The sequence below is a fragment of the Periplaneta americana genome, chromosome 5 (assembly GCF_040183065.1).
Source record: "Periplaneta americana isolate PAMFEO1 chromosome 5, P.americana_PAMFEO1_priV1, whole genome shotgun sequence".
Classification (NCBI taxonomy): domain Eukaryota; kingdom Metazoa; phylum Arthropoda; class Insecta; order Blattodea; family Blattidae; genus Periplaneta; species Periplaneta americana.
The window spans coordinates 12,133,946-12,148,172 of NC_091121.1; the positions used below are offsets into that span (position 1 = coordinate 12,133,946).

At 33.4% G+C, this 14,227-nt stretch overlaps 1 protein-coding gene across 5 annotated transcripts in view; it reads right to left on the bottom strand.

Annotated features, from left to right (window-relative positions):
* The window catches only part of LOC138699470 (peroxisomal leader peptide-processing protease), a 525,434-nt gene that overhangs the window by 287,533 nt on the left and 223,674 nt on the right, over positions 1-14,227 (bottom strand). For 2 of the 5 annotated variants that reach the window (XM_069825377.1, XM_069825375.1), the window contains exon 1: positions 1,439-1,787. The exons of the other annotated variants lie outside the window; for them this stretch is intronic. The gene's annotated coding sequence lies outside the window, so the exon portion shown is untranslated. Of the gene's footprint in view, positions 1-1,438; positions 1,788-14,227 lie in introns of those variants that run through there. 5 annotated transcript variants of the gene reach the window in all.

The following is a 14,227-nucleotide window of genomic DNA, read 5'->3' on the forward strand; positions in this document are numbered from 1 at the left end:
TTTATTTACTTATTTATTTAGTTACTTATTTACCTACTTATTTATTTACTTATTTGTTTATTTACTTATTTATTTAGTTACTTATTCATTTACTTACTTATTTATTTACTTATTTATTTATTTCCTTATTTACTTATTTATTTAGTTACTTATTTATTAACTTATTTATTTACTTATTTATTTATTTAGTTATTTATTTACTTATTTATTTATTTAGTTACTTATTTACTTATTTATTTAGTTGCTTATTTACTTATTTATTTATTTATTTATTTATTCACTCACTCACTCACTCACTCACTCACCCACCCACCCACGCACCCACTCACCCACTCACCCAGTCAGTCATTCATTCATTCATTCACTCATTCACTTATTTATTTATTTATTTATTTATTTATTTATTTATTTATTTATACTGGCAGAGTTAAGGCTATAATGCCTTCTCTTACACTCTACCAGGTCACAAAGTACACAAGCAGTAAATTTAACAAAAAGTTAAAGAACAGAATACTAACATATTACAGAAAATAATAACATAACAAGAGTTGATCTGTGCAAAATAAAATGATATTATAGGCTAATAGAAAAAAAGTAAAATACAGATCCAAAGACTGGAATATACCATAAGCAACCCAATTAGTACAAACAGTTAACAGGGAAACCGTAAGGAATAATATAACAAATTTAATGTAATAAAATAAAAAAAATAAAAACGGAATTTAAATAAAGGCATCCCCTGTAAGTTCATGGCGTTGTAGTCAATATGATGGCGTCCATTAATACTTTTACTGGATTTTCATATTCAAACAGACATGTTAAAACCATACAATATTGCAAAAATCCATATTTCAATAGAAAGATTCCCGTAAGTATTTTTATCAACAGCAATCTCACTAAAGGTTTTGATTTATCTACAGAAAATCAAAACTCGAGTTGGATTTAATTGACTATTACACGATTAGAAGAAAGTATATAAGGATTAAAAGAAATAAAGTACTCTAATACAATAAAATAGACATTAATTATTGACTTACTAAAATTCTATTTCACTAATGTTAAATTCACCAAAATGTTTGAACGGAGCCGCCATTTTCTGTTGACTATCCATGCAAGAAACAAATGACGATCGCATTTGTTTTATAGTACCGTGAAAAATTTGCAGTTTGAAATGTTAGCAAACACAGAAACAAATGCTAGGGTAGTGATAAAAACAAACAAATGCCAGGGAAGCGATAAAATTAAACAAATGCTAGGGAAGCGATAAAATTGTGCGATAAGCAGCCATGACTGGTTGGAAGACGTCTTTTCGTACCGCTTTATTGGTCAAAAGCAGTATGACATAGTAAAAGTGTAATAGTCGTAAAAATATCTCTTGTAAGTTTCTATGAGTGTATATTTGAGGCTTAATAAATTTAATAATGAAATGACACTGTACCTGGTTATCGACCTTGCGACCAATGTTCTCAATCGATACTCAGATGTCATATTTCATCACTACTTAATCCTTGGCACAATTCACTCGGACATTCTAAAGCTATAAAATAAATTAAATGGAGACATTGATACACGAGAAGTGTATAGATTAATGTGAAGAATATTTTACTACAAAGAGTTCTCCAGCAAAAGAAAACTGGAGCATGAATGACTCATGCAGAGGAAGCGTAAGAAATACGATACAAAGAGGGTCACAAAAAGCGCTGTGATGTTCTTTTATACCACAAAACGAAAAATCAGAAGACCAGGTAGCACGAAACTCGCAGCAGCTGAGATGGAGTGAGAGTAGACATGTTGAAGCACGAAATGAATAATAAAAAGCACACGACTGAATATATTGTAAGACATTCTTCTGTCCTCGCTCCCGTGTTGTTTGTTTAACAACATCCTAAATGTGTGAAGTTCCACACGTGACATCAGTAAACAACTCGTCGGACTGTAGACATAGTAGGACTTGTTGGTTGTGAACGTCAAACTTCTAGTTGGTTATTCACGGTAAACAGTGAAGAGGTATGAATATAAGCTTTAATAGGCTTAAACAAGGAATCCTTTTCATATTTAGAAATGCAGTATATAAATAGAAACCTTCAGAAGCCGGTGACGTCTAAAATAGACTGCAGCAAACAATCCAAAGAAGGAAGTTGGCACGACAGAGTTCAACACTTTATGAAGGTATGAACGAGTCATTTACAACTTGAAAGTGGACATGAAGTTGTGCTATTTTGGTTCACAGGAAAACATGACTTATATTACAGCATAGTAGTATGCCATAGTTACCTACGACGAACCGGCACTACAGGCAAGTAAGGAAATCGCTCTTACTCAGATGACGCAGACTTTCTTACTGAGCAAAAATCCAGTTCTGTATTAAGGGCCGTATTCATAAACGAGACTTTGGATGAAGACTTCCCAAAGTCGACTTTCGTAGTAAAGTTTAACTTTGTTAAAAATCCTATTCACAGACAGTACTTCTGAGACTTTGACTTTGGTGAGTCGAGATTTGACTATCTTGTTCTATTGTTGGCAATCAAAATCACTGCCTTGTAAACTAATTCAATTAATAGATAGTTCAAATAGAGTAGGCATTGCCACAATCAAAGCCATCGAGTCACAAATCAATGAAACAATTGAACATCGGTACATGTTAAGCGATTGTTAACCGTTCTTGCAGCTTTACATAAGAATAATTATTATTCGAGAGCTTAGTGTGAAACTTAGTGACATTTTTTGGTCTTTACACCAATCGATAATTATTTGTTTTTCTACTTGATCACAAAAATCCTAACTCAGTTCGAACAGTTTTGTATATAACACAATTCGTAACTACAAAACATGATGTTAGAGTTCATATGAAATAGTATTGCTCATTAAGACTTTTGTTGTGAATGAAACATCGATGGTAGTTACATTAGTTACACATTAAGCCCTCAAATTATTTCATTGTAAAATAATTTTATTCTGAAGATATAGATGATAAGAAGATGCAACCAATGACAGACTATGAAAGAGACATATTATCGTGCTGTCTGTTGGCTAGTTATTCCCGCATTAAAATACAGTTTTAGGGACCTAAAAATTACTGCAATTACAAATAATAATAATAATAATAATAATAATAATAATAATAACAATAATAATAATAATAATAATAATAATAATAAAACTACTATTTTATTGGGTTAAAAAGTGCTTAATACGGACTTAAGATTATGTGCAGCACACGTTTACTGTTATTAAATATTAATAAGTGCTTATAATACAAATTTAAGATTATTTGCAGCATACGTTTTCCGTTATAAAATGTTACGGAACGCTTATAATACAAAATTAAGATTATGTGCAGCACACGTTATCCGTTATTAAAAATGTTAAGAAGTGCTTATAATACAAAATTAAGATTATGTGAAGCACACGAGTTCCGTTATTAAAAATGTTAAGAAGTGCTTATAATACAAATTTAAGATTATTTACAGCACACGTTTTCCGTTATTAAAAATGTTAAGAAGTGCTTATAATACAAAATTAAGATTATGTGCAGCACACGAGTTCCGTTATTAAAAATGTTAAGAAGTGCTTATAATACAAAATTAAGATTATGTGCAGCACACGAGTTCCGTTATTAAAAATGTTAAGAAGTGCTTATAATACAAATTTAAGATTATTTGCAGCATACGTTTTCCGTTATTAAATGTTACGGAATGCTTATATTACAAAATTAAGATTATGTGCAGCACACGTTTTCCGTTATTAAAAATGTTAAGAAGTGCTTATAATACAAAATTAAGATTATGTGCAGCACACGAGTTCCGTTATTAAAAATGTTAAGAAGTGCTTATAATACAAATTTAAGTTTATGTGCAGCATACGTTTTCCGTTATTAAAAATGTTAAGAAGTGCTTATAATACAAATTTAAGATTATGTGCAGCACACGTTTTCCGTTATTAAAAATGTTAAGAAGTGCTTATAATACAAAATTAAGATTATGTGCAGCATACGTTTTCCGTTATTAAAAATGTTAAGAAGTGCTTATAATACAAATTTAAGATTATGTGCAGCATACGTTTTCCGTTATTAAAAATGTTAAGAAGTGCTTATAATACGAATTTAAGATTATGTGCAGCACACGTTTTCCGTTATTAAAAATGTTAAGAAGTGCTTATAATACAAAATTAAGATTATGTGCAGCATACGTTTTCCGTTATTAAAAATGTTAAGAAGTGCTTATAATACAAATTTAAGATTATGTGCAGCATACGTTTTCCGTTATTAAAAATGTTAAGAAGTGCTTATAATACAAATTTAAGATTATGTGCAGCACACGTTTTCCGTTATTAAAAATGTTAAGAAGTGCTTATAATACAAATTTAAGATTATTTGCAGCATACGTTTTCCGTTATTAAATGTTACGGAACGCTTATAATACAAAATTAAGATTATGTGCAGCACACGTTTTCCGTTATTAAAAATGTTAAGAAGTGCTTATAATACAAAATTAAGATTATTTGCAGCATACGTTTTCCGTTATTAAATGTTACGGAACGCTTATAATACAAAATTAAGATTATGTGCAGCACACGTTTTCCGTTATTAAAAATGTTAAGAAGTGCTTATAATACAAATTTAAGATTATTTGCAGCATACGTTTTCCGTTATTAAATGTTACGGAACGCTTATAATACAAAATTAAGATTATGTGCAGCACACGTTTTCCGTTATTAAAAATGTTAAGAAGCGCTTATAATACAAATTTAAGATTATTTGCAGCATACGTTTTCCGTTATTAAATGTTACGGAACGCTTATAATACAAATTTATGATTATTTGCAGCATATGTTTTCCGTTATTAAACGTTACGGAACGCTTATAATACAAATTTAAGATTATTTGCAGCATATGTTTTCCGTTATTAAACGTTACGGAACGCTTATAATACAAATTTAAGATTATTTGCAGCATACGTTTTCCGTTATTAAATGTTACGGAGCGCTTATAATACAAAATTAAGATTATGTGCAGCACATGTTTTCCGTTATTAAAAATGTTAAGAAGTGCTTATAATACAAATTTAGGATTATGTACAGCACACTTTTTCCATTATTAACTTCACACTACAATCAAACAAGAACCTAAGATACATACCTAATGCTTTTGTTGTTTTGCTGACAGTTAAATTTTGTGTACTTCTTAAAATAAGCGTGTTTTAACACTGTGAAATCTTAGCCTTAACTGTATCACCCCTACTTGTCTTATTTTTTCAGCGGAGATCTTTGGCAAGAGAGCGGAAGACTATTCCATCAATTTAGCTGTTACCCCGTTATTCGTAAATTAAAGATATGGTAATTTTAGAGGTGTACACAATTTTAGCATAAGAAATCGATATAGTTCTCAATGAAATTATGTTCTATGAATTAAATGAAACTAATTAATTTCCAGTTCTCAAGAAAAATACTTATAAATAGTTGCTGGAACAGCCTACATATGTTCAATGCTATTTTCTTAAAATGGAACCGTCTATAGTAGATTTATCTTTTTCGAAATTTAATTTCCATTTTCTGAAATTAACTTTACATATTCCGAACATCATATTACTATTTCCGAAACTGAAATTACTTTCTTCGAAATTGTATACACTTTTTCCAAATATAATTTAACATTTTCCGAAATGGAGATTGAAAAATTATATGCTACTTTTTTCTTTCTGTAGGGTTATCTAAAAATTTCTCACCATGTTAGACAACATGAAAGTCTTAAATTGTATCAAAGATACTTAAATTCTATATTAATTCTTTATCTAATCGAACAAATGGCCAGACAACACAGTTCAAGATTCCGACAGTAGAGAACGCTCATTTGTATGCATGGATGAAAGTTCCTTCTTCATTTATAGCTGTGGTTTCTTTCGTGGAAATGTAAAAATAAAACTATTTAAAAACAATGAATATAAATGACGCAGTAACATCCTTCTGTGTATGATCTGTTAAATTAGACAGGTTGAATATGCGTGACAGGCTTCCTAATGAGATGCCGCATGTGAAAAATATAGCTACGATTGTGCAAACAAACTCACCGAACCGGCAGTCCAGGCTCAAGTGACATATAAATTGTTAGCTGTCTGAGTCACAGGAGTTTGAACCCGTGTCAGAACTTCGTTATCGAGGAAGATGTTTCAACTTATTGCTTGTCCCAATGAAAATCATGTAACCTCTGTTTCTTAATAACGAAGACAAGAAGCATGAGAAGTGATTAAGAGGGTTTAAAACTGAATAAAATAATTAAGCAGTATTTATTAAATGCCTGATTAATCACTGTCACTGGTATTTTCTTTCTCACTTATTACACGAAGTATTAAATTAGTTACTGTGTCGCTCAAAAAAAAAACTAAAGCAACATCATGAGTGAGTTTCATCTTGCAAATCAAGATTTCAGGTATAACTCCCTGTAAAGTTGATTTGAATAATTTCGAGGGAAAAATTGTTCCGGAGCCGGGTATCGAACCCGGGACCTTTTTTGGTTTAACGTACCAACGCTCTACCACTGAGCTACCCGGGAACTCTAACCGACACCGATCCAATTTTTCCCTCTATATCCACAGACCTCAAAGTGGACTGACAACCGTCAAGCAACCAACTTCGAGTGCACACTAACTCCGTGTGACTTAAATTGTGGTTTTCTGTTAACGAACAGTGACGTGTATTATGCAAATCAAGATTTCAGGTATAACTCCCTGTAAAGTTGATTTGAATAATTTCGAGGGAAAAATTGTTCCGGAGCCGGGTATCGTTAACAGAAAACCGCAATTTAAGTCACACGGAGTTAGTGTGCACTCGAAGTTGGTTGCTTGACGGTTGTCAGTCCACTTTGAGGTCTGTGGATATAGAGGGAAAAATTGGATCGGTGTCGGTTAGAGTTCCCGGGTAGCTCAGTGGTAGAGCGTTGGTACGTTAAACCAAAAAAGGTCCCGGGTTCGATACCCGGCTCTGGAACAATTTTTCCCTCGAAATTATTCGAGTTTCATCGTGTTGATAATTTCACAAGCCTGTAGCGAAGCAAAGAACGAGGGAAATTACTTAGAAAATGAATCCACCAGTGATATGTGGTGAGTATTTCGTGAATAAAATATTCATGGGAGATCCTTGGATGGTACTGCAACGAGATTGAAACCTTAGCACACGTCCTAGGATCCTGTCAGCATGGAGAACTCCTGAGAAATTTACGCCATCATAATATCCGAAAACTAATAGCACAGGCCCTTAGAAAAAGATCCTTTGAGGTGCATGAAGAGGTACACTGCGTTGCGTCTGAAGGCGGCGGAATTAGAAGAGCGGACATCGTGGCTCTATACAAGACTAATAGTAAAGGCTTTATACTGGACCCAACTGTTAGATTTGAGATGAGTCAGACTCAACCATCTGAGGTCAACAAAGAGAAACAACAAATTTATGAGCCTACTATTCCGTATTTTCGTGAAAAATATCATATGGAAGGCAACTGGGAAGTACATGGTTTAATGATCGGAGCGAGGGGCACCATCCCACGATCAACTGTAAACACTATCAAAACATTTGGAATCCATGACATCATTCCAAAAATAATTACTTCTAGCATTAAAGAGTGTTGCAATTCTGAAAAATCATTTATACGGGATATCATACCCCCTTTCTATCCGTTAGTTTGTGATTGTTACAATATATGTACAATTTTATTAATTCTTAAATTTAAGCTCCTAGTTCACATTTCAATTTGACTCATCTATTTAACTGTAATCGTTATTATTCTTATATGTGTGTTATTCTGTGTTTTTGGCAACCTAGGATGCCTGGGCAGACTATTTCTTGGAAATAAATTATACATAAAATAAAAATAATAACGTAATTTTATTAAATTTAATTGACTTGCATATCGAACTTCTCACATTGGAACAGCCTTCTATATATTTAGTAGGGGAAACTTTACCTTTAGCATAGTGCACCTTTGAACATATATACATATATTTTTTTTTGCTACCTAGAGGACTCAAACTGAAGTAGATTGTCGAGAAAGCCACTAAGTAGCTCTGGTCGTAGTTTCAGTTTGATTTATTGCAAAATGTGAGTTCTGTGGACAAAACAATTTTTTAGTACAAAAACTAAACATTTCGTCCATTGGGATATGTTTTCTAACACAAAATCAAATTGTATTTGTTATTATGAATCAAGAATAGTGTGTTCCCTATCATCTGATGAGTAATAACATATTTTAATTTCCATGATTTATTCGAATCTCTAGTTTTGATAGCCATGTTTGTTTAAACGTGCACCCTCTTGTACGTTTGAATACAAAACATCTTGTACTATGGAAACATGTTCCAAGGTACGTGATACTATCGGTTTTTGTTTTTCTTTTATATTAAAATCATGTCACGAAATAAGTCTGGAGTTAAGAGGGCCCCAATTGATCAGGATCCTTTGAAGAAAGCTGTTGAAGCAATTATTGCTCCTCCAGGAAATAAAATCTAAATCAGAGAAGCCTACTTTGGCTTATCATGGCAAATACATTTTAAATATGACTGTCAGTTTTTACAGCTATATTCCCACTTATATTCCATGTGTTCCGAGGTACTAGAGGATATGTTCCAAGGTAAATGAACCTGTTGTACCTTTGAACACATTACATATCCCTTCATTTTATTTTTTCCATCCTTAATCAATCTGTAAAACAGGGAAGTACGTATAGGAAGTTCTAAAGGAATCTTCAATAATTATTTTAAGCATTTTTTCATTAAAAAATTTCATTTCCTAAAATAAAATAAAAATAAAATGTGAAAAGTGGTTCAAGGTACAACAGTCTCCCCTACTAATTGTCACGAAATAAAGAAAACCCCGCTTATGCTCTCTTTTTCTTACACAGCTTCACAAACACACAACAAGGTACTCTGCGTCAAGTGATGGTTTTCAAGCGTCCAGCGAGCGCTGAAAGTTTGTAAACGCTATGGTAATAGAGGGTATATAGCCTACAGATGAACCGTAAGTATTGGTATTAATTTCAGGGGGTTATTCTTTGAGATATTTCAAACAAAAAATAATACAATTTTGCTCGTTTTTGTTTCCTTTTCGAGATAAAAATTTGTTATATGAAACTTTTCATAGCGTGTTTTGAGAAACCCTTCGATTGAATTCCCAATATGCTCAGTCAATTTAAGAGAGCAGTGTATTATGATAATAAATGATTAAAATAATTTCAGTTCTGACCATTAAATGTGCAGAAATTTGATCCGAAGAAACGTAACATTGTAAAATTTATTTCCAGAACGAAACGTTTGTTCGGATCAAATTTCTTGATATTTAAAGGATAAAACTAATATGATATGCAGCACCATCCATAAGACATTAAGAAATAAAACAAGAAAAGAAACTAGAATGAAATTTTACAAAACAATGGCAGTCCCAACGTTATTATATGGAAGTGAAGTCTGGGTAAGTTCGAACAGTACAAAAAGAAAAATTCAAAGTGCAGAAATGTATTTTCTAAGGAGAACCAAAGATTGCACACTAATGGACAAAGTTAAAAATGAAGAAATTAGAACAGAATTGCAGACAATTTCTATAAACGAACAAATTGAAAGCTACCGTAATAATTGGTTGTATCACGTAGATAGGATGAGCAATTCGAGACTACCAAAATTACTGTATCAATACCGACCGATTGGAAGGAGGGACGTGGGACGACCAAAGAAGAGATGGAGAGATATGCTGTGAGGACGGAACAGGCATTTTGCCTATACCGTGAAGTGCAGAAGAAGAAGAAGAACTAAAATTCTTTCAAACATTTATTATAACACACTGCTCTCTTAAATTGACTGAGCACATTGGGAACTCGACCATTGGCTTTCCAAAAATACGCTAGGCTATGAAATGTTTAATATAAAACAGTTCTCATCTCGAAAAGGAAACAAAAACGAGCAAAATTGTATGAAACTTTTTGTTTGCAATATCTCAAAGAATAACCACTTGAAGTCAATGACATTACTTATAGTTCATCCTATATATACTGTATATATATTCCTTCCGGTAATTCTTCACACAAACATTTTGGTCCTCACTCCCTCTACAGATTTCCCAACAAGTTCAATCTGTTTAGAGCGTGTGGATTTAACTCTGATTACAATACCAAGTCCTTTAAATTTTCTCATAAATTTGTATTTTCCTCCTAAATTCGTAATTCTTCAAAGACGGAATTCGTCACTGTCTCAAACAATTTACTGACAATCTTAATTTTTATACATCTCTTCCATATCCTATACATCACAAACAAAACATATTTCGTCCACTTCCTCCTGAGGTTTGCTCTACTGACAACAGCAATACCAGGCCTTCAACATCATGCACTGGCTGGACTTGCGGTTTGTGCAGAACGGGTTTGCAGGAACTGGAGTGCATAATTAAGGAATTCTCCTTGGACAATGAAAGGAATATCACGACCTAAGACTCAGCTCGTGTAAGGAATTTATAAATCGAGTGGAACTCAGAATTTGAGCCTTGAACTTCGAGAATTCGCAGAATATATTCGCCGATCGCCCAGGTTGAACACAGTACCGGTTTGCGGAAGTACAGCAAAGTGAAGTTGAAGGAAATTATTCAATTCAGTAATGCAAGAAATCGCCCTCCATCTATATTAAGAACAACAGAGAGTCTATATAATAAAGTGTCTTTATCAGACAACACATAACGCTACAGCATTTTATGATCCACAGTAGGCGTTTGCATATTCACCGGACTTCATTTCGGTTCTCTTTTACTTTATCACTATACTTACTTACTTACAAATGACTTTTAGAGAGCCCAAAGGTCATTGCCGCCCTCACATAAGTCCGCCATCAATCCCTATCCAGTCCCTACCATCATATCCCACTTCTCTCAAATTTATTTTAATATTACCCTCCCATTTACACTCGGACTCCCCAAAGGTATTTTTCCCTTCGGCCTCCCAACTAGCACTCTATATGCATTTCTGGATTCGCCCATACGTGCTACACGCCCTGCCCATCTCAAACGTCTGAATTTAATATTCCTAATTATGTCAGGTGAAGAATATAATGCGTGCAGTTCTGCTCTGTATTGTTAACTTTCTCCATTCTCATGTTCATCCCGCTAGTCCCAAATATTTTTCTAAGCACCTTATTCTCAAATACCCTTAGCCTCTTTTCCTTTCTCAAAGTGAGAGTCCAAGTCTCACAGCCATACAGAACAACCGGTAATATAACTGTTTTATAAATTCTAACTTTCAGCTTCTTTTGACAGCAGACTGGATGACAAAAGCTTCTCAACCGAATAATAACAGGCATTTCCCATATTTATTCTGCGTTTAATTTCCTCCCGAGTGTCATTTATATTTGTTACTGTTGCTCCAAGATATTTGAATTTTTTCATCTTTTCAAAAGATAAATTTCCAATTGTCATAATTCTATTTCATACTATGTTCTTAACACGAGACATAATCATATACTTTTTGGTGGGTACGGTAAAAGATGATGAATAACCAAATGTTCTATGAAGAGGTATACTTAGCGGTTGCTTAAATAGCCTGCTGATAGTAATTAGACGAAAATTAGATAGCAACAGCATGTTTTATGTGATACTGGTAAAAGGTATAGGCTAATTAATTAACTCTTTAACATTTGTATGTGGAACAGAATAAATTAAAGGCACTTAATATTGAGACCTGTGCAATTAATTCATTATCTGTCATAGAACTTTTAGGACTTAAACGAATAAAATCAGGTTGTTATATTATTTCGTTTAATGAATAAATAAAAATACAATCAACAAGAACAGACACTGATAGAAGATAACTCAACGTGGCGGGACGTTAGTAGGGACTGTTGTTTGTTGTTTAATCAACTGTCCAAAGACAGGTCTGAACCTCACAAATGATAGCAAGAAGGCACCACATATGAGACAATTAGACTAGGAGATAATGGGGTAGGGTGGCCGGTTCCTTTCCTCCATTGCATACATCACCGACTAGCTACACATTAAACTAATCAGACTTCAGATGTACACAAACAATTGTTCTTCCTTTGACACATATCGTCAAGTGAGATGTACTGCCTGATAATAGATATACATATCAGCCAGAACCTCAATCAGAGGAGAGTAGGCACTAATGACCGGTATTGGTGATCTGTCAAACTACAGAGCGGAGAATTTCCCTGAAAATTAGGTGACCGTCGCTAACCGCTGCTCGTCATTACAAATTCTCCCCTGCTCTCTCCACAGTAATAATTTAGGTTCGAGTCGAGATGACTTCACGTCTTTTATTACACAGAATTACATGCTCGCGTTGGCCAACCGATGGTCACATTGCGGAAGATCTTTTATGTAAAAGATGACGCATAAGTATTGTGCTACACGATTTACATTATTGTTGTATTGCACAAGATTCAACTGTAGAAACATAAATTCACTACACTCACGATATTTATAACAAAATTCATTCGAATTAATTAAATATATAATAATAATATTAATAATAATAATAATAATAATTACTTATATATTCAGGATTCTACAGCTACTGCCGTCTTCCTGTGCCAATCCTCCAAAGCCTTCTGTCTTGTGCGTCTTAAGTCCTCAACCCCCTCTTGTGCATGACCTCCATTACTTCGTTGTCCCAAGTTCTTTTTGGTCTACCTCTTCCTCTTCTTCCTGGAGGTTTTCACTGGTAAATTTGTTTAGGCTATCTATCTTCACCCATTCTCATCACATGACTCTTATTTTCTATTCTAATTAACACTGTCTCTTCAGCATCTTTGTGATTTTTGGTCTTTTAGCATTAGTAAGTTTTTAGAATGAGTGAGGAGCTCAACCCCCAACCCCCAACAAGGTAAATTTTCAGGTTGTCTTCCTTAGCCTTTAACAAACCAATGTTTCACTACAAGGCAGTAGTTTACCTGTTGGTCCGCGGGAAGTATTTCATTTCCTTCCTACCACCCATATCTGGGAGGCTTTTTCCTATCCGCCACCTGGAGACGCGCCCTCTAGGGGTTGCAGGTTCCCCCGAGAGAATAATAATAATAATAATAATAATAATAATAATAATAATAATAATAATAATAATAATAACAATAATAATAATAATAATAATAACTTTTCACAAAAAAAGAGAGTTATCTAACAAACCGAATGACCATTCACATTAGAGATGAAAGAAAGTAACTGCCGCTCTCGCTCGCTGTGTTCACTGCATTTGTATTTCGAGTCTTGGCTCGTCATTCTCGTGCGCTTCGAGTCTCGCTCATCATTCTCGAAATAGCATTTGGTCGGCGTGGAAAGATTTCGCAACTTTGAAATGAATAACATTATAAATGTTTAAATGAGACAAAAAGACAAAACAGGACAGTATTTTAGTTATCAAAATGTTCTGGTTCTATTTTATTACCTATGGTTATATAAATAGAAAAAAAACAATTCTCAAATAAATTTTCATTTCTAAGAGACATAAAACATAACGTTAATAACTTTTTACTTGAGATTGCACACTTGATCTCAAACATATGAAAAGAAAATTGCTAGCCTTTTAATAAAGGCCTAATAATTAAATAAAGATTGGGGAATAAATTATTATACACTGAAAGGTAGAGATATGTTTCAAAGAGGCTAATTGATTGTTTATACATACATAACAGTTGCCAAAGTAGATAAAAAATTCAGTCAGGTATAAAGAACTGTGGCGATTCAAGGCTGTTTGACGTTCGGGACTTCGGGAGTGATCAATCTCGGCGTCTCGAAACACTCACAAGCAGTCTTTACGTCAACGACGCGGCGTATGAAACACTGTCGTGCGGGTTTTCGGCTTTGCGGGCGCTGTTAGTCTTACTTTCTCGATCGTTGTTCAACTGTAATTCACATCCAGATTACAATACAACACAAGAATTTAATTTAGGCCTGACTAATTAACATGAACACGGTACTAATTTGGAAACTAGCATTACTAACTATAAAAACTGATATAAAATTGTAATTAATAGATCTCTAATTGATTATAAATTAAACTAATATTGCGTCGTTATTACAACTAACCGATTTCTCTTTAATACGAAGGGCTGGGTGAAACTCAGTTTTCAAAATCTATATACACAGTGAACCGTAAGTAATGTAATTAATTTCAGGGGTTTATTCTTTGAGATATTTCAAACAAAAAAGTTTAATATAATTTTGCTCGTTTTTGCTTCTTTTCGCAGATAAAAATTGT